This window comes from Pezoporus flaviventris, unplaced genomic scaffold, assembly GCF_033815535.1.
Source record: "Pezoporus flaviventris isolate CSIRO_AGI_PZ_B2104156 unplaced genomic scaffold, CSIRO_AGI_Pfla_v1 ptg000063l, whole genome shotgun sequence".
NCBI lineage: Eukaryota > Metazoa > Chordata > Aves > Psittaciformes > Psittacidae > Pezoporus > Pezoporus flaviventris.
The window spans coordinates 7,179,752-7,207,342 of record NW_026892611.1 but is presented as its reverse complement, the minus strand read 5'-3'; the positions used below and the strand labels follow the sequence as shown (position 1 = coordinate 7,207,342).

General features: G+C 43.8%; 1 protein-coding gene and 1 long non-coding RNA gene across 5 annotated transcripts in view; one reads left to right on the top strand and one right to left on the bottom strand.

Annotated features, from left to right (window-relative positions):
• The window catches only part of SPNS2 (SPNS lysolipid transporter 2, sphingosine-1-phosphate), a 126,045-nt gene that overhangs the window by 6,538 nt on the left and 91,916 nt on the right, over window positions 1–27,591 (top strand). The window lies entirely within an intron of this gene.
• On the bottom strand, window positions 211–18,676 carry LOC133277757 (uncharacterized). Its single transcript, XR_009746324.1, has 3 exons — window positions 18,589–18,676; window positions 10,844–10,941; window positions 211–1,088 (listed from the first exon to the last, which is right to left on the bottom strand). It is a non-coding gene; the product is annotated as an uncharacterized LOC133277757 (long non-coding RNA).

Sequence of the window (27,591 nt, the reverse complement as noted above, 5' to 3'; positions counted from 1 at the left end):
TTGGAAGTGGATGATGGAGGATGACACCTTTCTGCTGGTTGAGAGAGCTTCGTGGAAACTGGCAGTGTGGATGTAGGCTGATGAGTGTTCTAGGAACAAATAATGTATGTTCAAAATGAGTCCTGCAGGGGACCTGTGAAGTGCCTAAGGGGCCATGGAAGTTGATAGGACTTGAACAAAATGGGCTTGGGCTCAGAGCCCAGACAGGTATAAGTGAGGTGAACAGCTCCTGGTGGTTTCCAGAGAAGTGTGGGTACAGAACATAGCATGGAGCTTTCTTGAAAATTGCCATTTTTGTGAACTGCTCTGAAATTCTTGGTCTGGAAGAAGCAAACCTGAGAGAGGCAAAGGGAATATAAAACCCCAAACAATATATACCCCACACCACCAAACCCTTAGGTCTGAGCTCTTTAACTACCGGACCCTCGCTTTGGGTTTGGGACTATTACGGTAGTTCACTGCGCTGTTCATAACCTGGATGAGCACTTTACTTAGAACTGGCACACACAGTAGGCACATGCACGTTTGTTTTTCTGGTTTTTGACACATCTGTTTTCATTGTTATTTTGTGGGTGTTTCTGTCTTATGTAACTCGGCTATTTCTGTAGGGTTGCAGGGAAAGGAAGTGAAAGGGAGCGAACAGCAATTTCCATGCTTCTGGTTTTACAACAGTATAAATAATCAGGAGAGTGAGAATGTAAGGGATCCTGGATGGCTGAAGTGATGTAGAAGCCTTCACTTCTGAGGTCATTCCTTTGGACCTGCTGCCAGTCAAGAGTGGCTGAAGGTTTATGTTGGAAAGCTCTGGGATGAGCTGTTCAGGACCTTCTGGTGGTGTCTTTCCACTCTTCCTAGTGCTTGTGTTTCCTCCACACAAGATGTGGCTGGGAACCACCATGCCATCTCTCAACGTATAACAAGGCATTGAGTTCTTCTGTCAGGTTGATCTTTCTAGACGTTGATGAAGCATGTTATGAGAGCAGTGTTGCTGCTCCCACCTATTCTGTGCTTCTGGTTTTGAGGCAGTAAATCATCTTTCTCTATAAAGATGTTGATCTGCCACAACTGAAATCACAGAGCAGTTCCAGCTGAAGAGAAGGGAGGGAAATGCTAAAGAAAAACTCAGACTTAAGTTCAGGCTTCAGCAACTTGAACATACCAGGGTTATGTTATTGAACAGTATTATCTCCTATAACAGTATTATCTCCTATAGGCTTGCTTTTCTTAATACCTTTCCCGTGTCTGCCGGTGGTCAGCAACTGCAGCGGCTGAGCAGAACAGCAGAGGGAAAAGATCAGGGTTTTTATGAAGAAAAGCTGCAGGAGCAGCTTGGAGCTTGGCTGGCAGAATGAGAGAACCACATGCTGGAAGGAAAATCCCTTCAGCCTTGGCATGTGAGGGTTTTTTTTGTTTTAAGGCTGCATTGAACCAAAACTGCAGTAATCTGTTTTACTCCTTGTTCAGGCTTCTGCCAATAATTATGTAAATAACAACACAATTATTGGTTTCATAGCCTCCCATTTTATTTGTGTTAGAAACATGTCATTATTGTCTTAGACTGTGAGCCCTGTGTTCTTGGCAACATGCAAAACAAGAGTGGGTGAACTGACGGAGTCAACGTGACTTCTGTCTGTGTGAAGCCAGCAGGTCTTGCATTGAAAGTACCCAAAGGTTAACTTTGGTTGATATGGCTGTCCTATGACTTGATGATCTGCTCTCTCTGCATATTTTCGTTTCAGAGAAGTGATCCTTTGGGAAGAGTATGCCAACAAAGCAGTCCAGATCTGAAAGGAGGGGATGTCTTCCCTTGTTGATTTGCAATTTTCACCTCTCTCTCTCTGTGTTGTCTCTGTATTTTGTGACTTGTGCCTGTGTAGTAGCGATGACCTTGAATGTTTTGCATTTATACTGGCATATATTTGCTTTAGCACAGTTTTGCTACCAGCTGTGCAGTCTGGGAGGTTTATAAACCACTCTGTGCATTTGCTCTGTACTTGTCAGTGAGCGTTTTCTTTATTCACATTTTCACATTGCCTTTGCATTCTAGGGATGGATGCCCGTCCCTGACAGTGTTCAAGGCCAGGATGGACGGGACTTGGAGCGACCTGCTCTAGTGGAAGGTGTCCCTGCAGGTGGCAGGGGGTTGAAACTGGATGAGCTTTAAGGTCCCTTCGAATTCAAACCATTCCATGGTTTAGTGTTGGGTGGTTTTCTCCAACAGGCTTATACTTGTGAGCTTTATCCCAGCTAGACCCACTGCAGCTTGGCTGTCCTAAGCAGCACAAATGTAATAATTTGATGTGATATTAGCTGACCAAGTGGCACTATTATCCAGGCTATAGTAATCAAACAGGTTGGTGTATGAAATGTTGGTTATGGGACACTGAATCAGGGCAACTTAAGCACTTTGGGGCAGGGACCAATTTTGTGCAGTTCCAAGCATGCTGTCACTGCTAAATAATAATTAATGCAGAATTGCGACACTGTTAATAAATACTGTGTAAGTGAAGAAACAAACTGCAATAAGGAAAAATGATTTCTAATGCACCAATGTGCCTCATAAAGAGTGGTTGCATGTGTTTGTGTGTTAGTCTATTAGGACTCAAATACTGCTGCAGCTAATATTAAAGCATTTGTAATAATGTTGTTATTTCCGTCTAGCAGCCAGAAATGCTGCCTGATTTCAGGATAACAATATATTCAGGAAGCCAAATGCCCAAGGGCCCTGATGACTGACAGCTACAGTGCTCTGATTAAAACTGACAGCTCCTGAGCAGCTCTATCTTGGATGTGCTGGATCTTTCCTTGATGCGTTGGGTCTTGGGGAAGAGAAGGGGTAAAGGACCAAAAGCAACGTGATACGATAGTGTTAGGAGATGAGACTCTTTTTGTTTGCATTTTTTTGAGGAGTTTGTAACTCTGCAGAGCCAAACAAGGTACTTGTTTACTCGAGTAAGAGTGCTTGGAGGGGCAAACATTGATCTCTCCATTATGACTCTCCTATAACAAGACATGGAAATTACTAAGGTGCTCGTTTCTAGTCATTGATTTTTGACTTAGAACAACAGCGTGCTGAGGTTCCTGGGTTTTGGATGATCAATTCAGCTACAGTAAGAAGTGTGTGTGTTTTATTCCCAACTGGTGTTAAAGCAAGGGAGAGAACTTTTTTCTCTACATGAGAGGAATCCCAGCGATTTTGTTCGTCTGTGCTTGCACACAGACTGCACAGACAATTGAACAATCCCTAACAAAACCCCTTGGGTCACTAGTCAGAATGTGAGCTTGTTGGGTGCTGATTCTGGCTAAAGGTTGGGCACTTGCCCACTTGTACTCCACACAGTGAGTGTATTTTCTGCCCTTTCCTCCCTGCTTTCTCCCCAGCAGCATTTCCTAGCTGACAAGGTAATAACTACCTTTATTTCGTTTCTCCCCGTGTTCATTTAATCTACTTTTTATATGTATGCAGGTTCTGGATGCTCACGAGCTGTTCACAATGCTTCCCTGGCCCGCACTGCTGTGTGTTTGCCAGCTCCATGGTGTACTTTCATCTGCACAGAAGTGCTAGAAAAGCAATAAAATTAATGAGGTTTCTTCTCTTGTCTGTTTCATTATAGCAGGGTCTTGGTAGAACTGCTAAAACTTAGAGCAGCGTGGTATTTCCTTCAGAAAACATATATTCCTGTGTAGTCATTTTTTGCACCTCTTATACGTTGGCAAATTCCAGCTTGGCATAAATGGGTACTGCAGTTATTTTGTACGCTTTGACCAGTTTTGGAAGCTAGTGCACTGTTTTGTAGGTGCTTTAGCATCCATGAAATTGGGCAGATCTTTCACTATGTAACCAAGTTTTGGGTCATACTTAAGTAGCTGGTGTTGGGGGCACTGGAGAAGTGGGCTTCTTTCTGAACCTGGCAGTTTCAGAAGCTACAGATGCTGTGCAGGGAGAACAACTGTGCTTCGTGGAGCATATTTCTAGAGAAAACACACGTTGAGTCACCGCATAGTGAGTGCCCTTCCAGAGGTTCTTTGTCTCCTATCATGCTTCAGGAAAGCTCTTGGAAGCTAAAATGCTTTTCCAAGTAGGGTTAAAATTAGGTTTGTCCTTAAAGGTGTGCAAAGATGAATCTGCTATTAAAGCATATTTTTGGTAGCTATTCAAGGCACAGTGGGTGTACTTTAAGTTATTATAAAGCTACCAAAATTATCATGGTTTTGGGCTGTGGAGCAAGACAGATTGCAACAATAGCCGAGGAAGAGAGAAGTAAATCACTTTTTCTCTGTATTCTCATTTGGAAGTGACTTAAAATTAGTAATGCTTCTGTAGTCATACTATGCTCAAAAATATGTAACAGTATAAATGTCAAACTTGGTACATCATTGCAAGCTTACATTTGCCTCACAAGTGTACATTTAAATCGCTTGCATTGCTGAAAGCCACTTAACAAGAATAAATTAGCAGTAGAGCTGATGTTTGAATAAAAGCACGAGTTCTGTGAGTGCCTGGATAGAGGTTTTTTTCTGTAAGGACATGCAGTACAGTCTGAATTGGGATTTAACCTTGACCAAAATACTTAGTCAAGCTCTATTATACCTTCCCTTCACATTTTCAACGTGAATAGGAAATATGTTCATCACCGTTTAGGAATTACTGGACTTTGTAACCTGATGATATTTGGATTTATTCACTCAGACTTTATGCTGCTGAAGTACAAACTGCATCGATGATGAATGGGAGAGATTTCCTATGCGGTTGCTATCTGTAGCAAGAGATCTGTGTGCACAGAACAAGCCCAGCAGTGGGAGAGTTCAGTTTGTCTCCATAGTTGTGAATGTTCAGCCTCAGGTCTCAGCAGAGACTGTCAGAGAGCAACAGTTAGGATCAGTCGTGCTGTGGACATCACTTGTTAGTAGATTTAAATCACTGATCTGATAATGAAGCTGTTTGTAAATGGCATTAATCACACTTGTGCCTGGCAAACCCAGTATTTTTCAGCTCTTCAGTTTTCTTGGTAGATTAAAACACACAAAACTTCTTGCTTGCTTGAGTTTGGCTGCAGTGAAGGAAGCTGGTAAGAAGAAAATTTATTAGCAGCACAAGTTTTCTACCGTTTTGCTGTTTTCAGGGGTTTCTTCTGTTCTGCAGGAGTAAGGTTTGAGTTTTCTTTATATTTTTGTTTTATCAATGCCATTGACATAATGCAGAAGATCCCTGTCTGCAGTTTCTATTCAAACGTGGGCTCCAGTTGCCTCTGCTAGTGTTGAGGCGTAAAGACAGGAGACCTAAAATACAGATCTTAGTCATGCAGAAAGTTTCCATTTTTTAAAGAAATAGGTTTATAAGTATGGTTTTTCTGAACTGTATCCTCTCCTTTCTAATTATACACTTGAAATATTAGTATATAGAATTTTGCAAGTATAATTTAGACTCTGGCAGGTAGTGCCATGGCAATTTTAAGGTAGGCTTAAAAAAAATTGCACCTAAATATCCCAACAAGAGCAATTTTATACCTTAGTGATATTCTTGGGCTTAGTCTGGAGGACCTGATCCTAGACTCTCATGTTGGTTTTGTGTTTCTATTTTCCCCTTTCAACCCAGAATGCAATAGGGACTGGGTTGTCCTGTCTTTTAAAGGTATAATCCCTCTCTAAGGTTTCAAGGCTGGAGGGAAGCATGAGCACACTTTGGGTGCTTTTAGGTTGCATGTTCTGGTTAGAAAAGAGTCTCTCAGCAACTCTTAAAAAGACTGGTGGTGAAAGGCTTGGTAACTGCGAGAGTTACAGATGGAGCATCAGTCTGTGTGTGTGGTGCTGTGTTCACACAGAGTCCAGGCCTTCCCGCTCTGTGATGGATTTCTTTTCATGGATTAGTTTCCCTTTAAATCTGGGATAGCAGTTTTCCACTCAAAATTGCTATGTGGCATGTGGTTTGCTGAGGGAAAAGCAAGTAATTTCTTGTCTACCAGAGGATCATGCCATGTCAGCTGTCTGATCCCCCTGTAATTTTGCTGTGGACCACTGCTAGGTACCCCTGCTGCTGCGACTGCAGCTGCACGCGCCCTGTAAGTTTAGCATGGATGCTTAGATTGTCATCACTCTTTTATTTTCCTTTCCTTCTGTCCCTTCCCCAGGCTCTCATTGTGTGTAATCAAATTAAGGAGTGACACCAGCCCCAATGGAGAAGAGCTGCTCTGTTAGAAAGCTGTCCCTCTGGAATCTGCACACAGACCTCTTCATGTGCACCTGCCATTGCTGGCTGCTGCTGGGACCTCGTGTGCCAGCAGCCTGCACTGAGAAGTGCTCCCTGTTTCTCCTATCTCCATTAATAGTTTTAAGGACACTTAATACTTTGCTAGTCTCCTAAAGCTTGGCTTTGTCCATAAATACTGCATTATATTTTTACAGGGTCCAGCTGAAGAGTGCTTTGTAGTGAAAGCTAGAACAGGCTGTATTATGAGGTTTCTGTTAAATCTATAAAGACCGTCAGCAACACAGCTCACCAGTGATTGGTGCCAAGTGGTAACTGGGAGGATGCTGGCTCTTTCGAGACAGTAGCAGTCCCTTGTGGAGCACTGCAGACTTCTATTTGAAACCCACTGTAGGTTGGTAAAGCCTCTTTTGCTGTTTCTGTTCAGATTTTCTGGGCACTGTGCCTTCTCTGGGGTACAGGGCTGCTGCCCTTTCCCCAGGCAGGATGCTGTGTGCCAGGCACACGTGCCCCAGCAGCTGCACGTTCAGGAGGATCAAGAAAGTGAAGATCAACTGTGAAATAGCCACTGGGCTCTGAGGCTTGCCAGGTCTGCCTACTCTGCACAAGCCCTTCTACCATGCTTTTCACTGTCTGATGAGCCCCTTGGAGTCAAACCAACCCTTTTCCAATGTGAAAATTTGAAGCAGGACATTTCCTTATGTCATGAAGCCATCTCATTTAAATATTTTACACCTCAAAGTATTCACTTGTTTCAATCCAGAATTCTTTGGTTCCATCCTGGCTCTTTATTGACTCTCTATCATTGAAAATCATTCAAACAGCATTGGGCAGTGGAGCCTCCTGGGAACCCTACTTGGACTAAGCAGCTAACTGGGGCACTTGGCTGCCTTTGGGGTTCGATGCTGCTGCTCCCTCATTGTGAATAGCTTTCATGTGATGTTTTCGTTTGAGCAGTGGATGTTGCACATCTCAGTGGTGGGTGTTAGAGATAACTGTGCCCATGGAAGGGTGGGTCTCTGTGTCAGAAGTGGAGAACGGTGGTGGAACTGAACAGGGTGCAGCCTGCCTGTTGCTTCTGCTATTGCACTGTTAGGAACATTAATCTTTTAGCTACTAAATGTCTCTCGTTGGTGTTTGCTGAATGTAGTTACTAATATCCAAGCAAGCTCAAACAATGGAAAATATATGAAATATGAATCCATTCTTTGTGCTCGGGTGGGATCATTCATCTGGCTTTGGTGAGGAATGTTCACCTCACATTTCCGAACATTGTATTCAGCAGATGAGCTGTTTCCTCCTCATCCTTCAGGTTTTGGTTTCTCCTTTGGAAACCGGGGCTGAGTGGCCATGCTTAGGTGGGCTGTTAGAGTAATTATCAAATAGAACAGGCATGGCTTTAAAGGTGCTGTTGTGTGAGTTTACTGTTAGTGATTGGAGGGGGGTGGGAATTGGCTGGGTTCTTGTTTGTGTTTCCATAGTTCAGCCTATTGACATGCAGATGAGCAGCAGTCACAGTGGGAGAGAGCTGCCTATTCACTCTAGCAGTCTCCCCAGCTGGAGAGAAGAGTGAAGAATGCAAGGGAACCTCAAAAAACACCAAAGCTTACAGTAGACAGCCTCCAGTCAAGGGGCCTATTTGCAAAGGGTATGGATATTCTGATGTTGCTACGGAGTTTTATCCTTGCTGGGTCACTGTCACTGTTCAACAGCTGGAAGAAACCTCCTTGTACAGGGATGGGCTTCGTTTCACACATCCTAAGGTAATGAGAGTAAATTATGGGGAAGCTTCATTCCTCCACAGTTGCTCTCAGCCCAGTTTCATGGAAACTTTAACAACAAAACAAATACAAAACTTTTTTTTTTTTTAAATAAAACCCCCTTAAAAATAGAGCTAAGGTTAAAAGGAGACTGTGTCTAATTCTGTTAGCATTGTGGTCCTCATTTGTCGCTCCTGGTGACTTGAATTCCTCACAGATTGCTGGTTTCTCTGCAGATCTGTAATTCCCACATGCTGTAATTTTGCCCTTAGAAATGTTGGCCACTGTCAGCTCTCTGTTTCTGAGCTGGAATTTTGAATGTTTTAAACTCCTCAGTGTGGTCTTTTTCTGTTGAGCCCCAGCGGAGGCATTCGCCCCTGAAGGAGGATGGAGCAGAGGTTTGCTGTGCTGTGACAGAGAGCATTGACAAGGCAGAGGTGGTGAGCAGGGGGCTGGGGTGCAGAGCTGCCTCCTGGATGTGTGAAGAAGGTGCCTGGGTTGTGTGTTCACTGTACAGAGAAGTTTGTGTTGTTCAGCAGCAGTGTAACTGTTCAGAGGAGAACCGGGCTGGAGAACCAGAAGCTCTTCTAGGACACCTCAAAATGTGAGCTCACGAGCTGCTGCAGGAAAAATTCTGTTTGCCATGTAAAGTCCAAGAATCTCCCAAATAACGTGCTCTGGTCTTGAAGTCCTGTCAGCTGGTGGAAGGGTCAGTTATTGCTGTGAGCCTTTGGCTCGTTTGAATCAAAGCTACATGCTCAGAGTTCCAGCTAGCACCCAGTCTCTCATTTTAGGCCGTATGTTTAATTATGTCATGTCATGAACTGAAAGAACATATCATTTATTATAAAGTCTGAAAACTTGAAATGCTGAGATGAAAGGAGAGATGGATCTGAGTTGCACTTTCATCTGGTTTTCATCACGGTGCTGTTTTGTTGGGCTTGTTTTGTTTGTTTTGTTTTAGGACCCCTGAGAAATTAAACCTTATTCTTTGTTGTCTGCTTTTTACATCAATTTTATCCTCTGGGTATCCCCTGTTGTTGTTATAACTGTTTCTATGTGCACAGCCTTAAATGGATTTCTCAAGTAAGAGGACATGACAAGTAAATGCAATTAACTGAACTATTCAGATCTTCAAGGGCTTATGATGTAACCAGTGGATGGAGGTTGGTCTTGAAGTACAAAGATACTTTAAGCTCCAGATCTTTATACTTTTCTGCTCTGCTCTAAAACATAGTGGAGTTCTGCTGTTTACTGAAGTAGTCATGGGTGCTTCTTAAACAAATCTTAAATGCCTGGAGGAGACTTTTTGGTTATACACTAATCATAGAATGGTTTAGGTTGGAAGGGACCTTAAAGCTCATCCAGTTCCAACCCCATGCCATGGGCAGAGACACCTTCCATTAGACCAGGTTGCTCCAAGCCCTGTCCAACCTGGCCTTGAACACTGCCAGGGATGGGGCATTTACCCCTTCTCTGGGCAACCTGTAGCAGGGCCTCCTCACCCTCACAGGGAAGAGCTTCCTCTTTATATCTAACCTGAATAATGATGTATTATTTCCATTTGCAGTTAGGAATTGCAATTAAGGACACTCGTGCTGTGCTCTGTGCAGACAGGTAACAACACTGTCTGCTGGGGGACTGGAGCTCTCTGCTTATGGATCACCTTTGCCACACCTGTGGGCAACTCTTCTTCCACTGGCTTTTCCCTATGTATGATAGGATCACCCTTCAATTGGCAGCCCTCAACCAGTAAGGCTGGCCCAATATCGTTATCTCTGCTTCTGATCAAATTAATGGGGTTCTGTGTTGTTTAATATGAAGCAGAAGACTGGGCCTAAGCAGTTTGCAGGCTGCAGATGTGGTGCAGCAGTACTGCAGTGCACTTCTGTGCAGTCTCTGCTACAGCAAGAAGGCAAAACCACGTTCTGTAATTTTATGAAAGAAGAGTGTGTAATTTAAGCTAAAAGCTTTACTTGATAGGCTGCAAGCATTTATTTTTGAAATGTGCTGTGAAATGTTAGTAGTGGCTTTGTGGAAAAATGTTGGATTGTGAAGGAGGAATGTTTATTTTGGATTGAAAAGTTTCAGGAAGGAAATGATATTCATATCTTGATCAAAGTTGAATAATGTGAAGCTTACATAGAAAATAGCCTGGCTGAGGTATCTTCATGTTAGTGAGAATACAGGGTAGTTGCGGAGTGTTTATACTGTACAACTGAGATAAAGATTTTACTCCTTTATTTTCCTGTGTTAGAAAGGATAAATGGAAGGAGGACCAGAGAGTTCAAGCCAGGTTTTGGACAGTGCGCTGAAGTATTGCTGTTCCTATTACTGCAGAGTCCTAAGGTCCACGAGAGTACATCATATTGCAGGAGTCCCTGTGCTCTTTAACCCTGCTACATCCCTATAAGTGGTGCTGGAAGCAGGACAGCAGAGAGAAAGCAGACAGGGAGAAGGCTCCATTGTATAAGAGGACTTCAGCAGGAACATGTGAGAAACACAGACAGCCCATGTTCCACCCTGTGATCACCCTGCAGACCTCCTGCGTGCTCCTCCCTAGCTCTGCTTTCCTACCTTGCATAGCAGGATTGTCCAGCCTGTAAGAACTCCTCACAAATCACCAGTACTCCCAGGGGCCTGTAGGTTAGTTGTTCATTGTTAATATCATAATGTTGGGGATGATGCTGATGTCTGCCTTGAGTTTGGAAACAGAACAGCAACTAGAAGAGGTCGATCCTGAAACAGCTTCTCACAGAATCATAGACTGGTTTGGGTTGGAAGGGACCTTAAAGCTCACCCAGTTCCAACCCCTTCCACTAGACCAGGTTGCTCCTAGCCCCATCCAACCTAGAAGCAAAAGTGTATTTTCATTTACCCACTCCAGTTGTTTTCAAGCTGCTGGAACAACACTGATGCTTCCCTCTCTGCCTCCTGTTTGGCAAGGCCTTTCCAGTGTGGCAAAGCAGCATGCTCCTGAAAATGAAGGGGCAGTTCATTTGTGAATGAGTTCACTTGCATACCTAATTCCCTTTCACACCTCTTGTTTGCAGCTGATTGTTAGTGTGTGTTAAAACATGAAGCTTTCCCTGTGTTATGCTGAGAGTGAACTGTGTGAAAGGGATAAAGAGGGAAAGGGGTTTTAAGTAAAACCATGATGATGGATGGCATTTAAATACCTCTACTTTGTAGAAATTGATGATGTAATTCAGTGTCTCAGTATGAAGGACTCAAAGAGGAAATAGATGCAACTCAAAGCACTTTATGAGGTGAGGCTCTAGAGCTAGTCTGTATCTATCTGGAGCAGTGGAGGTGAGGATTAGGACATGCTGCTGCTGAAATAATGGGTCTGGTCATTTCTGAAGGCTTAGCTGACTATTTGCAGGCATTAGCAGTGTTAATTTTGTTTTATAAGGCAAATTAGTCATTGTTTTCTGCAGGGAGGAGAAAGTGAAGGAAAATCCCATTCCCTTTTTCCTCCTCTTTCCTTTGTAGGTGCTTTTGGTCCCCTCTGACTGTGGCCAAGGCCACACAAGTGGTTGCTTTGGCAGGTGACTTGGGGCGCAGCAGTAACCAGGGCAGGGCAGGGAGGTGGGAATCAGCAGCTGATAAGCAAAGAACTGGGACGCTGCTGATCAGATAAGAAAGATACAGCAATTAAATTCTCATGGGGGCAGAACCACAGCCATGTAATTTGTCCTTTACAAGGCCAGGTGGCCATAGTAGTATTTTGATAGCAAAGCAACAGGCAGAGGATTTTAGTTATTCCTAGCTTTAGAGGTGCAGGGTTTGTTTCGTGGCAGCAACATGAAAAAGAGGGTGTTGAGTTGGTCAAGATAGAGTCATCACGTTGTTTAGGTTGGAAAAGACCATTAAAATCACTGAGTTCAACTGTTGCACTGTCAAGGCTGCCACTAAACCGTGTCCCTCAGCACCACATCTACACATCTGTTAAGTCGCTTTAGGGATGGTGACTCCACCACTGCCCTGGGCAGCCTGTTCCAATGCTTGACAACCCTTTAGTCAAGACATTTTTCCTAATATCCAATCTAAACCTCCCCTGGTACAACTTGAGGCCTTTCCATCTTGTCCTGTGAGGATACCAGTCAGAGGGATGTGTTGTTTTCTTGCGTTGTCCTTATGTGTCCTTGTTATCTTTTGTCTGAGCAAGCTTTTTGTAGGAGGAATCATCATTGTTCTGTTTGCAAAAACTAAATCAAAGGGTGCTGGTGGTGTGCGATGGAAACTTTCACCCTACTATGAGTAATTGCCACCATAACAAGTAGGGCCTTTTGCATTTGCCATGAAACTTGGAAATATGAGTCGGTTTTTGTGTGTGATTGACTTGTATTCTGGGTTTGGAGCCTGGATTTTTGTGTGTTTGGGGGATTTGCTGCACAACCATAAGGTTAAAGGATTCAGTAACTGCAGCAACAGCTGTTTTAAGGAGAGTGCCAGATATCACAAGGATAAACAACCAGGAGATGGCAGTTCTTAAATCCTACTTGTTCAAAAGTTAGCACTGATTCTGGAAGCGCTTCCTCAAAAAGCATGAGGCCGTGTGTGTGCTGTTGTCAGGTGGGAACCTAAAACATGACAGATGTCTGCTGGTGGCTCCGAGATTTCCCTTCTGTGGAGCTTCTGCTTTCCTTGCTGAAGTGGGGAGGGTTCTTGTGACTCCATCTACCTTTGTTAACCTCCTTCCTTCAGCTCTACTTTCAAGTTCATAATCTTTACCCTGAATTAGCCCATTTCCCTAAAACTTGCTGTAAAAAGAATGTAAAAATTCTACGGTTCATATAGCAGGGAATGAAGAAATCTTTTGTATACGTATTTAAGTAGCTCTTGCCATTAGGTTTAAACTGTTCTGTTGATGCTGTTGCTCCACCACAGCAGAAATCTCACTCCAGCTGCGTATGTGAAGGGTGTAAGTAGCAGTACTAGCAGTTTTCCTCAAGAATTTCTTTACATCTGAATGGAGCACACACAAAACAAGGCAGCTGATCTGACAAGCAGACCTGCTGATGGCTCCAGGAAAACGGGTTTGTTTTTGTTTTCAAAGCAGTTTCTGCAGTTTTTCTCCACTTCTCTATTGCACAATTTAGCTGAATGGAGATGTATTATGCCTGTAGCACACAGCAGGATCCTTCTGTCTATAGATGTTTTATGCAGTCTTTTCTTTTTGCAGTATCCTAGGGTGATTTGCCTGAGGTGAATTTTCTCCTCAGCCCCCAAAAGTGGCATTAATGCAATATAAAACGTCGGAAATTATGCTAAAAAGAAGGTAGGAGTAGGACGGAGCGTATTTGCGTTTGACAAATGTCTTTGCCATTTCTAACACTTACATCTTCTAACATCTGAGTATCTGCAGTCCTCCTCTGGGTCCTTAGAGCATCAGAAGATGGGGAACAGCAGCTCATGACCTCACATACAAGGAGATGAATCATTGGTGTTCTCTGAAATTACAGGTATTTAAAAGTGATTGCAAGAGACTTCTCTTAGCCTGAGCCATTTCAGAAATCAAGTTGTATTTTCTTACCTGTAGCATACACTTGGTAGGAATAGGGGCAAGTAAAGAAAGAGGTTTGAAGTCAGTTCAAGATTGGGTAGGGTTGTGTGCCTTTTTAAGTAATGGTCGCATAAAAGTCAAACTACTGGCCATGTTTCTGAGCACAGAAGGAAAACCTGCTGTGTTTGGGTTCAGTTTTAGTGTGCATGGAGCAGCTCTGACTCCTCTGTGTCTGTTCCATCACAAAATGGGAGCAAACTGAGCAGGAGATGAAACTAAAATCAAAGGTACTGCATGGGGATTTGAGTTGGCATGAAAGGCAAGTTCTTAATTGAGGGAGGTGCAGTCCAGATGTTCTACCAGCAGAAAAACAAAGAGTTAAACTGATTTAGGGAACATTTTGTTCTGAATATATATCTGTATTTATATCTTACAGTTATAATAAGTACAACACTTGAGGATTTGATTGTACTTCCACGTGGAGATCTCTCTTGGTTAAAACAGTGTCTTGAGGAAAGGATAGATGGTACCTCTTTTCCAGCTCAACCTCTGTTGTGAATGGGTGACTGTGATCCTTGTGGCCATTAACAGGGGTATATACTGGGAGGCTGCTCATTTTCCATGTGTCTGTTCCATGACTGGGATTTCATGCGATGCTGCAGTGCTGTGATAGGTAGTAAAAAGCAGTAGTTATGTGATAGGCACTTCTCAGCAGTTTTATTCTCTGACTGTTGAAGAGCAACCAGCATTGTGACAGTTCCTCCACATTGCATCCATTTCTTTGAGGATTAGCAGGTCCTTCCAAGCATGCTGGGGGATTTCAAGCAAGGTGTTGGTAAGCCTCATTCCCTGGGCAGGTTGGAGTTCCAGACTTACCCATGCATTAGCACAGATGCTTCTTCTCCTGAGTAACTCCTGGTTTTCTATACATTTTTGTTCCTTATGGAATTTAAGGCTGTGGCTGTGGCCTGCAGGAGCCTGATGGAGTATGAACAGGACTTTCAAGGTGATCTGCTTCTGAGCTTTTGTTCCTTGTTAATTATTGTAATGTGATGAGCAGGTGGGTAGTGCAGTGAGCAGGAGCACCAAAAGCAGTCTTTCATATTCCTCAGAAATGCAGGGCAGGTAAAGAAAGCCTACTGGTTTGTTTCCTTTGCCAATCTACTTGCATTTGGTCCTTCCTCGCTTCCACTCCTCTTCAGTGCCGAACCAGCAGAGCACAGCAAGTGTACCCCTTTGCAGTGGTGCCCACATCTCTCTCAACTTGCCACAGAGAGAGGAAGAAATTGGACAGCATAGACGTAATTCTCTTTTGTTTGATTTCCTTCTTCTCATTGCTGCTGTCATGAACACAGGAAAATTACCTCTAGCAAAACACTTAAGAAGAGATATAATCTGCCAAGGGAATTTGGGCATACAGTACCTGCTTAAAATAACAATAAATTAGACAGTTGGATGCCATATTCTCAGTGCAGCTTTGAAAGTCTCTGGCTTGAAGTATAATTACAAATAAGATTTAAACTATGCTATTTATTTATACAAGCTGCTATGAGTCATGAATTGCATCTTTCTGAACTAATGAAAAGATTCATTTTCTCTTGTATTCATTTCCATCCCTCCCAATACCTTTTGGGGGAGATGTCTTACAAAGTAAATGACTTCTGGGACCCCATCTCAAAACCATTCCGTGACGGAGATCGGTGAGGAATGCTGCAGCTCCTTTGGTAAAGCGTGTACCTCCTGGGAACACCTGGAGTGCCTGTTCAGACCTGCATGGAGCTATCTGCTGGTGTTTGGGTGGCATTCGTGTCTGGCTGTTGGACTGACTTGAAAGCACCTTCACTAGCTTGGTGTTTGCCTTTCTTTGTGCTACGGTAGCTCACACATCTACTTTGTCAGGTTCTTGTGGATTTACCTACCATCTATATATGCTAAAACATGTTCAGCGGTGAGCTATAGCCATACTGGTGTGTTCTGCACTAACATCCAGAGCAAACTTCTCTTGCTTCAGCACTGAGGGGACTGATAGAGCACCTGCTGCCTACTGCTTCTGCTGCCTACTGCTTCTACAGCCCAGCTTCCCTGCAAATATCCTGCACACCATGTGGTTACTTGGAATCAAGTGTGATTTGAGCCAATGTCATGAGCAGATGGAATAAAGGCTTTGGGGCATGGCACGCTTATACAAGAGCTCAAGTCTGCTCTCCACCTGCAACATGTATACCCCACAGCAGAGTGCTTGACAGGGAATTTCTTTTATCTGAGAATCACTTTAGCTGATAGCACTGATTTTGGTGTTAGTTTACAGTACTTCCTGAAGCCTCATTTACTTTGAATTTACTGACCTCACATGCCCTTCACAATATTCTTGTGAGTTACTTTCAATAATCAGACAACATTGAGGGTTTTTTTTTTCCTGTTTGCCTCAGACTGGATGCTTTTTCAATTTCATCCCCTCTATATTATGCAGCATTCTAATGGGCATACAACCGAGGTGCTTTATTTTCTGCTCAACATCTAAATCAAGAATAAATGATCAAAAGGATTGACATGTCTCCTAAAAGAAGTGCCTTTAATACCAGTGACTGAAGTGCAGGACCAAAGAACATGTATTACAGTCCATATTGAGGACTGGGTTGCCTTTTAATTTCAAAATGGATCTTCTCTTTTTCTTCTCTGTGAGAAAGCATCTTCACAGGACCCCAACAGACTGTTTCTTCAAAGAAGCTCTGCCTTTTATGTTCTGTACAAGTTCAGTGGCTCAGCATTTTCTTCGTGACCCCATCTCTTCAACTGTTTAGATATTTCTCTGCAAAAGTAGAGTGTGGGTAGGGAGGGAAAGATAAATATTGTTTCCTTTATTTCCCTGATAGTCCCTCATGGACAGACCTGTGTCTGGTCTTGATTATCTCTGAAGATTTAACAGTTTTCCACTTCACACCTAAAACCATCCTGAGATAAGGAGTGAGAGCTGGGGACCAGGCCAAATGTCATGAAACTTCTTGTTATTAAACATCATTGCAAGAAATGTTGCTGGTTTTCACCAGAGTCATGTGGTGTTTTGTCTTCCTAAAAGACTGAAGATGTTGATTAACAGAAGTGAGACTTGTAACTGGCAAGGAATAGTGCATGTGTTTCCAAGTTTATAGGTACAGTGGAGTACTGCTGATGTGCTGCTGTGTAGAGAGGAAGAGCCACTATAGCCAGCTTCAGATCTAGAATATATGTAGTTTTTCTGAAAAAGAGAAGTTACTCTGGAATAAAATAAAAGAACTAAAGCAATTCCAGTAAATGAAGCCATAAATTGCAGTGGAAGCAGTTTCATTTGAACAGAGGGCACTCTGTACATCAGTCTCTCTTATTCTTTATTCCCCTCTCCCCTTACTGTGTTAATCCACACTTGAAGAAGGAAGACTTCTCAAAAGTACAATGCATCTTGAGGTTCCATGGAACTTGGAGCCAGGGAAAGGAGGGAGTCCCTGTAACAGGAGCTTCATGTTTATTAGATGGGAAAGAAACCACAGAGGCAAAAGATTCTGAACATCCGCCACCTCTGCAGAAGCTTGGAGAATGCTGTCTCAAGACAGAGAGCCATAGAAAACAGGGTTCATTAGTTAGATTTATACTTTTTGGTGTAAACTTGCTGTGAACTGGTGTGGGGTCTTGACAAGCTTTTCTTTGGAAAAGATGTGGGCTTCTCTGAGCTACATGCCGGGGTTAACTCTTGATCTCGTGCTTAGCTGGCTCCATGGTGCACTGGTCAGTAAGGAATCAATGCACAGGCCATGAGCAGAAGCTTAACAAATTGGAGCCTTTTAGTGTTTCTAGTGAAGGGGGAACCTCAAACTCCTCTTTTAGGCAGTGGTATTGCAGGCTGTGTCTTTTTTTTCTCTTCTACTGCATTGTTAATCATCACAAATGACAGTGGAGGTGACTTCCTGACAGCACTTGTATCAAAATCTGACTCTTGAGAAATGAAGGGTTCAGTACCACCTTATTTTATGAAAGACACAAAGCTTTCTGTGCAAGGTGAAGGGTTTTCTGTGTCGTGGAAAGGATGCACAATTACTGTTTTTATTTTTTCCCAGGTTCCTGTACGCATTTATTTTTTAAGCAATTCATTACTAAATGCCCCAGGGGGATAGTTCATGGAATTTGGTAACACTTTGAAATTCATGTAATGAAGTTAAGAGTTAGAACTGTATTTGTCACTGGCTGATGTTGAAGTGTGGAATCTGACACTCCGAGCATGATGCAGGAAGAATTGGGGCTTATCTTTGGCAAAGGAGGGAGTCTGCTTGGCTGGATAGAAGTCTAGGCTGAAGCTTGGGGAAGAAGTAGGGAACTTGGACCTCTTCCTGTGCTTCTCAATTGTGGGTGAGCGCAGATGTGTCACTTTGTGTCACTTTCCCCATATTTAAACCAGGTAATGGTACTGACCTAAAGGATAAATGCTCAGTACTTCCTAGATAAGATGTTTCTGTTCACACAACTCTGTTTAAAGTCCCGAGTGCTTGTTAATATCATTTCATTGCAACATTTCTCATGAGTGAGTTTGCTCCCTAGGGTGTCTTTATCCACAGGAAATGTTTCCTTTTCCTCAGTCCTAGTCTTTCCTTCAGAGTGGCCATGAATTTTTGATTCCTTATTTTGCCTTGCAACAGTTAAAAGCCAGGTGAGCCTGTCAGCTTTGTCATCTCACAGACACCAGTTACTGTGAAATCAGACCTTTGATCAAAGGCCTTTTCGGTTGCAGTATCAGAGGCTCCACAGCCTTTATCACCTACCCACAATCTGCAAATAAAGTTTGAACATGGAAAGTGGTTTAAATGGGTTTGCTTCACCAACACAGAAATAAAAGCTGCCCTAAATCAGAGAGACTCTCTCTCCTAATAATAGCAACAACAAAAACGTTCCTGTCTGTTTTTTATTTGGGATGCACATGTCTTATAATTAATCTTCCTTCTCCTAATTTCCCTTTCATCTGGGGCTCTTCTGCGCACTTCACAAGAACATAATAACCAAGCCCTGCTGTATCTGTGACACATTATTATTGTTATTATCTTCATTAGGTTAATGCAGACTCTGAAATTCTGCATGATCATATAACCTACAGAAGGTTAAATTGTGATCTAGTGTCAGAATTGGGAACAGAGCAGTCCTGGCTTTCAAACCTGGGTTCAATTCAGGTTTTGCTGTGTTTCTTAGGAGTGTGCATCACTGTTCTGTTACCATAGCCCTTGTCAAAGAGCTCCTATGGCAATGAGCTAGGCAAAACCCAAAAACGTTGCCGTGGAGGGTGTTTGAGCTTCAGAAATTGCTACAGTTCACACTGGATAAAACAGTCTATAAATAAAACAGGGCAAGCCCTGTTATGTGCTGTGAGGATTTCCTGGTATCGCTGTAGTCACATAGCTACACCAATGACCCCTTCCAGTTACAGAGAAGCCCTAGCTGTCATGCTGGTTTTAGTGCACTGTCTTCTCATCTAAGCACACACCCTCATTCAGGTATGGGCTTTTAGACACAGATTTTACTGCTGTATCAATCATGGAGCTATTGTAGAACGTGGTAAATTCTTTAATAGGTTGTATTTAAGAAGCTAGACTGATGCATTTAAATATCTCCTCTGATAACCTCAAAGCTGGTTTCTTTTCTCTTTTCCCTAATGGTGCTGTGGGTAAGCCCTGGCTTCCTTCACAAGGTTTTGTGCTCCACGCAGATCTTTGAGTACCTGTGTGCCTCACTAGAGTAATTGTACAAAGCCACTTCCCTTGCCACCTAGATTCATTTAAAGATGTGCTGCTCACAGTAACTGATGCAGCCATTGACAGTTGGGCACTAACCTCGATCACTTCCTAGCACAGCTTGACCAGGACCCAGAATAAAACAGAAATGCTTCATGCATTCCTATGGGAGGTACATACACACGTTATGTATGCACATGAACAGCGGAGGAGTATTGCATTGCTTTGTTACTGGGAGATACTGGTGTGGGCAATGACAGAAGGGCATTTCCACTCATACACAGAGTAAAAAATGCCTGTGATCAGAGGATCGCAGTGGATGCTCTAAGTAGTTATGGAGGAAAGCACAAGAGGGTTCCAGGAGCCCACGCTGGCAGTGTGGAGTCACAAGCCTCATCTGCAGGAAAAACGTCTGCCACAGGTCATGTGAGGGTGTGAAAACAGCTCCTCTAAACAGGACCTTTTGGTTTATTTACATCGTGTGTGTGGTAGGATTCTTGTGTAGGTCAGTGCCCTTGTGATGGGAAACCTCCCCAAGTGAGTACAAGAGTGGGGACAAGGAAGGAGGAAGGGTATATTTATTGGTACAAGAAGCTCCTGGTGCCCTCTGAATCATGAGGTGGGTAAGGAGACCCAGGAAGTCCTGGTTATGCTGCTCTAGAGAGAACAGATCAAATGGGGATGAAAGGAGTGAAAGAGTGGCCTTGGAGTAGTTTTATCCTCCTTTTTATGCAGGATGACAGACTCATAAAGCTACTTGCCATGTTCAGCAGCGGTGTCTGAGAGATGTTTAAAGCATATATTTAACAGTAAGGGCCATTCTGGGATTACTAAACTTAGGGTAGGTATTTGTATCTGCAGTCAAAACCTTTTTCAGCTCTGTCATGGTTTAACCCCAGCCAGCAACAAAGCCCCACGCAGCTGCTTGTTCACTCATTCCCCTCTGGTGGGATGGGGAGAGAATCGGAAGAGAAGCGAGAAAACTCAAGGGTTGAGATAAAGACAGTTTAACAGGTAAAGCAAAAGCCCTGCACAAGCAAAGCAGAACAAGGAATTCCTTCAGCATTTCTCATGGTCAGGCCGTTCAGGTTCAGCCATCCTCAGCACAGCCTCCATCATGTGTAATGGTGACTAGGGAAGACGAATGTCATCACTCCAGCATTCCCCCCTTCCCTCTTCTTCCCCCTGCTTTATATGCTGAGCATGATGTCATGTAGTCTGGGATATCCCTTGGTCAGCTGGGGTCAGCTTTCCCTGTGGAAGATAATGCTATAGGCAATTCCAGCTTTTCCTGCTTTTGCACTTAGAGCCTCATGATTCTATCCAGACCTAGGCTGCAGAGGGAGGTTTGTGTAGTGGACATGAACTAACATTGCAGAGATGTGCTCCTTTACCCCTGTGCTGACATGAAGTTGATCACCAGAAATCTCCCTTAGCCCAGGACCATGCCAGTAGATGTGTCATGCTTTGACTGAGAAACAGGGCACCTCTGCATCTGCATCACCCCTGCATTTATAAAACATTCTTTATAGTAAAAAAGGATAGGAAGCTCCTTACATTACATAGAAATATACCAGCGTGCCCTGGACAGCTTGTGATGTTCCAAAACAGCTTCGAGGCATTGCTAAGCAGAAGCAAATTGTAAATTAGAGATGAGATGCAGTCACTTGGAAGTTATGTCCAATCTGAGTATTTCTACAGATTTGATAGGAATCTTCTTAACTGGAGAAATTGGCTGTCATGTGCTGTAAGTCGTCACTGGTCACCCAGTTGTTCGCTCACATCTTCTGTGTCACAAAAGTGTGTGTGGCTATAAAAGAGGTAAAAAGTCCTCACTCACTGGAGCCTGTGACACTAGAAAACATAGAGGCTTTCTTGCCTTAGCTTCACAACCTTGAAATCTGTGGTGGTTTATTTCTCTCTAAAGAACTCTTTTAGTTTGACATTAGGAATTGAATCTTACTGCAGTGAAGTGTGATCTGTTGGCGTCTCCAGTGACACAGCTATTTGTGTGGAGAAGGTACAGCTGATGGCACAGGCTTTCTGCCTGGGCTTTGTGATCACAACCTGCCCCAAAATCTGTGTCAGAAGGTTCTCATGGTCTTTGTGATTGAGGCAGGCAACAAAGCGACCAGCCAGAGGTTATGCTGACAGGGAGTTAATTTGGGAACTGTTATTGTCATGTCACTCGTGCCATTAGTGCTCAGTTTAGTCCTGTCAAAATGTTTGCATGTACTTTGGTTGGTGCTAAGGCAAGTAATACCCACCTATTTGCTAAATAAGGTGATATCAAGCATTCAGTAGGATATGATAGTGTGCTTTGAACGCGTTTGATTAAAATATAAGTAAGATGATATAAAAGTAAAGGCATCAAATTGCTCTTTGAGAGCAAGAGCCTTGCTTTGTCTTGTGCAGAGGAGAACTGGTGACTCCTTCCTTCATTGGCTTTGTGTAGCCAGAAGGCCATGAGAGCAGGGTTGTGAAGGCCACTGCCACGTCTGTACCAAGCCAGCAAAAATCTCCCAGATCTCTCCCCAAAGAGATTTTGTAGATACTTCTTTTAATTTCCTTGCCGTTTGTGGCTCATGCCAGTTTCCTGACTCATTGTCACTCTGCTACGGTGATACGCTGAGTTTTCCAATAAGGAAAACAAGGGAGTGGTGAGTCACTGGCTGAATTCATGTGCACTTGATTTGCTCTATCATTATCTGTGCTGGTCTTATTTATTTTAATTAGTTCATATACAGGTCTCTGAGGTATTTTTCATTGCGTGAATTAGCTAGACTTGGTAGTCTTCTGCATAGATTAGAAAGCCAGAAGACAACCAGAGCTTTAGTGGCAGGCCCACTTCTTTCTGCTGTAGCAGAAGAGGAGTGTGTGGAGTAAGTGTAAGGAGGGGATGAATGGGGATCTTTGCATTTTCTAAGATTTGAATGAGTGAAATAATAGCATTCTTAGTTTTTGAGGCTCTCCTCTTGGATCTGAACATCTGTTAATGCTGCTGATTAGATCTAAACCGTCGCAGGAGCAGCCTTTTGCTTTAGTAAGGATTGTGTTTCACTTGGATTAGAGCAGAGGTGTTGCAGTGCAAAGTGTGCCTGGGTTTGTGCAAGTTAAACTAGGAAGAGGGTCTGAACTGGGCCCTGAGCTAGGGATGCTGGTGTGGGAGAAAGGTCTGGCCAGCTTCATCTGAAAGCTGCTAATGGTTCCCGTCATTTCAGATGACTAGTACAAACCTTAGCTGCTGTTTATGTTGCTGTTGGTTGTTTAAAGTTGTAACAGCTTCTGATTTTACCATTCCAGGTCAAGGAATCCTTCCAAGTCTCCATGAATAAATGTTTTTAAGTTCAGGTCTAGGTGCCAATTCATTTCAGCCTGTGCTTTGAGCTAAATCATGTCATTTCACTGAAGTCTTCCCTCAGCCTGTGGGAATTGCCAGGATGAAGGGAATAGGCCAAAACTGGAGTCTCAGTGTGAGATGAGGTGGGGGGAAATCAGGGATCTCGGTGTAGGGAGCTCTATGGTGGAGCTGGAAGGAGACCGGAGTGACCCTATGAGCTTTGTCTCAGATGTGTCCCATGGCACTTTGCAGTTTTACGGGTGAGAGCTGATTGCATTGGATCATAAATGGAAAATCTTCCATGTCTGGGAATTTATTTAAGCTGTTGGGCTCCTGCTGGCTCAGTATTCCATGTTCCCCATTTGACAAGGGCTTCCTTCCCAGCCATAGGCCTGGGAACAGGCCCACACTGTAATTATGGAGATGAAGGATTTGATGAGGGTGTGGTTTTGCCAGTGAGGCACCAGCGTTTGGCAGCCATGGCTGCGTTCACATTCCTGTTTGTTTTGATTGTGTTTTGAACCCGAGCAGGACTCGCTGTCCTGTGCTGCCTTCCCCAGACGCCCTGACCCTGTGCTAATGATGCCTTGTGTTAATTGATTCTACACCTGACGAACATTTTTCACCTCCTCCCACTCTTGCAGGCAATTTTGTGCTAAGATTTTGCATACAGCATTACAGTGGAGTTTGAGCTATGTTACAGGAACCATCATTTATTACTACCCAGCCCCTGCCAGAGAGAGAGAAGTTGGGTTTTAATCTGTTTTCTTCTCCAAGCCATTGGTTAATTTCATTCCTTATTTTTCTTTTCCTAATGCATAATAACTTGCCGTGCAGGTAAGCCAAGAGCCGTTGGGAATGACTGAACAGCTCAGATACATCCCCATGATAACATAATCATGATAAAACCATTGAATGGAGAAAGTGGGTGTGAGAGGTGGTGCCCATCTCTGAGGGTAACGCTGGGTTTGATTCAGAATAGGAATGTCAGTACAAAGCAGGCAGAAGGGTTTCTGTCATTTCCAAGCAGCGGGTACAGCACCTGCTTACCCCAGTGAAAGCCCACCGGGGGTAAGCAACAAGTCTGCTTGTATCAGAGCTACATATGCACACCCTTATGGGTTTGCTCTGCCTTTCAAACACAGTCTGCTGAGATGAGCCTGCACCCCATCACCTTTCTGCGTACTCAGGTAGCGTGAGGATCTGGGTGGCTGTGAAGGCTTTGAAATCCCACTTGCCTGCTCTGGGTGTTGTCAGTAGCTGTTTCATGGCCTGCAAATGGCTGCAGTGCTGGGCGCCAAGACCCTGGCTCAGTCTCATCCTTGGGTTGAACAGCTTTGCTCAAGGAAACCTCTTTCTAAACATGCCACTGTGGATGTTGGCAGTTTCTTTTCAGTGTTTTCTAGGTCACGAGTTTCTTGCATGCCGGGGTGAGGGATCTTAGGAAAGCCTTGTTTTGATTTGTCTACTTGCTGGTTTGGTTTTGTTTTTCGTTTTACTCCTGCAACGCTATTTCAAAACCAAAGGCTATTTCACCAGTGCACGTTGTCATGTCATGCAACAGTGGCAATCAGTTTTGCAGAAGGGAAGTCAATGTCTGTGTCCCAAGGAAGCTCTTGTCAACGTTTTTGAGCAAGACATCACCACTAATTTATTAGTATTTTTAAGAGCAGGCCTGCTTCTTTTTGCATGTAAGACGGGGAATGCTTTAATGGCAATCCAGAGAAGGCAGCACTGCGTTTTAGTTCTAGTCTTGCTAGTTCTGTATCAGTGGGAATTTATCTGGAGGGACAAATAGCAGAGCTACCATGGTGGTTTTCTGCAGCTGGGTATTTAAATAGGGTCCAAACGGTGAAGTTGGTGTTTAAGAGCCAGTGGGTGGCTGAGCTGAAGCCAGCTCATTTGAAGCTCAGGGAGCTGTGTGTGAAGTGCAGTCACACCTTGGGGTTGCAGTGCAGATACCATCACAGAGACCTCAGAATAAACTCCTTTCCACCTAATCTTTACCCGTGGCTCTGAACAGACAGGTGTGTGCACCACTCCTCTGCCTCCTTAATGCGTTATTTGAAGCAGGTTGAATATGGCTGCAGGCATGAGGAAGAGCCTGGTGGTAGGAAGGTGGCTTGTGCCTTCAGTGGCTAGCAGGTCAGGGGTTGGCTACCCTGCTAGTTACCTTCCCCTGAGGGAGCTGGTCCTGGAAGAAACAGGGAGCATAGCCTGGGAAGGAAATTCCTTGATAAGGAACCCAAGTAGGTAGCAGCGGGTAACAGAGGGAAAAGAGATCATAGAATAACTAGGGTTGGAAAGGACCTTAAGATCATCTAGTTCCAACCCCCCACAGGGTTTGCTCTGGCTCTTTGGGAGTAAAGAGTGTGAGTCTGGGTTGTCCTCCATCTCCTTTGAGGATTCCCCAAAGAGAGGTGCAAATCCAGGGCTGCAGTGGGGCAGTGGAGAGGGTGCTGGGGGCAGACATGACTGCGGTCAGTGCCCAGCCTGCAGCATGTAGAAAGTTGTGTGCTGGTTCTTTCCAAGCACCATAATTTTTTTCCCATTAAAAGATACCATTAAAAATGCATGTGCTCTTTAAGTAGTTCTGTTGGGCAGTGGTATTGCAGCATTTAATGAACGTGCCCTGGCATTAGTGATGCAAGCCTGGAAACCTGAGGCTTTGATTGTGTAGCTTTGCACCCTGTGCACAGGCTAACCCTATATTTGAAATCAAATCATGATGTTTCACTGAGTGGAAAATGGGGCTCTCCCAGAGAAGCGCTAATGTCTTTTTGCTTTGAAATAGTGAGTTCATTGTGGCTTAGCTTCTGAACACTGTTTCTTACCCTGGCGACTCTTTACTCCTATATACATATAGATGAAAAGCCCGTTTCATTTAAATATGAAAGATAACCAAGGCATTTTGCACACTAAATCTGCCGTGTAGTTTGGTAAATGATAGTTAACACAAGAAACACCTGTACTAAGATGACCTTCTGTTTAGAGCATCTTTTTACCCCATATCAGATGACCTTTCAGTCCTGTAGCTGTTGTTTTGTTATAGCTCTGGTCAGGAACACAGAGTCCACCTAGGCAAGCACCTACTTTCCTGTTTGAAGCCTGAACCACACATTTCCAGGAAAATTCCCCAAATCTCCCCTAAATAGAGTTAACTTAGGCTGTTAAATGTGGACCTGCATTCCAAAAGCCTCAGAATCAGGTCTTTTATATTCACTGTTTGTGAAATGGCAGTTAAAAATAGCAACGGTGCTCTGGATGCTGCGCTAAATCCTAGAAACCCTCTGACACTGTGAGTGGATGAGGTCAACTACGCTCCTCATCCCCATTTACTTGACATTCCCTCCCTATCTAACACTCCACACCCAAAGACCTTTTGTCCTCCAAATTGCTCTTAAAAGTACTCTTTGTGCCCAGTGTCCTCAAAAATCCTTGGTGGCTTTGTCAGGTCCTTAGACACTAGCTTGGCTGGCCTAGTAAAGTAACCTAGATAGGGCTGAAGTAAGTAGTCATTCTTCTGTCTGGGTTGACTGAAGTAACCAGTCATTACTCTGTCTGGGTTTCCCAGTAAGCCCTGTCTCTGTGCCCATCTTGATCAGCACTTCTGGCTAGGTGCTGCCTATGTTTCATCTCAAGCTCTGCATTAGCATTAACATTGCCTGGTTCAGCTAGGAAGATACCTTGGAAGGTTGGCACCGTGTTTCCTGTGTGTTTATTCAGTCCTGAAAATGCCAAATGTTCCTAAGAAATAATAGGTGATAGCACTAAGGAGTGCCATGTAGTCATGAACACATCCCAAATGGCTACCAGGCCTGCTGAGAGGCTGTCTTGGGAGCAGTGGTGCCTATTAGTTGCTCATAGCTATTTTGAGATCCTCCTGGAACACAGGTACAAGCTTTAATCCAAGGAAGACCTTGTCAGCCACATGTGGTGGCTTCTCTTTCTTGGGTTGCATCAGTTTTGTGAGACACCTGGGAGCACATCTGTGCAAGCAGCATGATCATCGTCTGGAGCCTGGCTCCAGCTCTTTCTGCCTTCCCATCATCTACAAGCAGAAGGGAAAGTCAAAAGCTCTATCATTTCCCTGTATTCTCTCCCCTAGTCTATCATTGCTTAATTGTATCCTTAAATCTTATTGAAGTTTGGGCTGAGTCATTGCTATGGTGAGGTGGAAACAAAGCTGAGCAAATATAAGAGGGCAGGAGTGTGTTCCCCTGTGAGCATGCTGAGCAGGAAAACTGCCACAGGAGAGAGAAACTCCTATCACTTCAGAGATGCGTTGCATCAGCTGCTTGCTGCTGCCTCTAATTTTAATGCTCTAAATCCCGTATCAAAACACTTGTAGACCAAAGAGAATATAAACTAGACTTGGAGTAGGAAAGCTGTGCCAATTAGACATGCAGATCTCCCTTAATCATCTGAGACCTGCTTCCAGGCTCACACAGGACTTGTAATTGTGGTTCTGTATTGTCCTGTTGCATTGACTATCCACAGAACCCACTTCCCTCTCCATCACCAGAATAAAGTTGGAGGCTTAATCCAAGGTGGCTGCACTTCAGTGTCCTAAATGTTATTTCATTTGTGGCTACAGTAGTTCAGGCTTGTAAAACACATTATGGTCCCTGGTGGAAAAAGCACTACAGAACTGTCAAGCCGTGGTCACTGGACAGATAATTTCTTTGTAATGAGCTGGAAGACCTCCTCTGCTTTACTGTGTAGCACTATTATAATTCCTTCGCTTGCTGTTCTGGTTTCTGATGCAAATCCCCCCCCCAAATCTTCTTTCTGAGGCTATGTTTTCCATCCCATCCCAGGCTCTTGCTCTTCGTAACTTTGGTGCTTTACTGTGCCTCTGACATGCTGGCATGGCTGGGAATACGCTGCTGTAGGCAGGGCAGGCACCTTTCAGGGTGGTGGAGGGAGCTCTAGGTGTGTATGTGTGTTCTATCATGGGATGAGAAGCACAGAATCCCAGTGTAGTTGGGACTGGAAGAGACCTGTGGAGATAATCTGGTCCAAGCGTG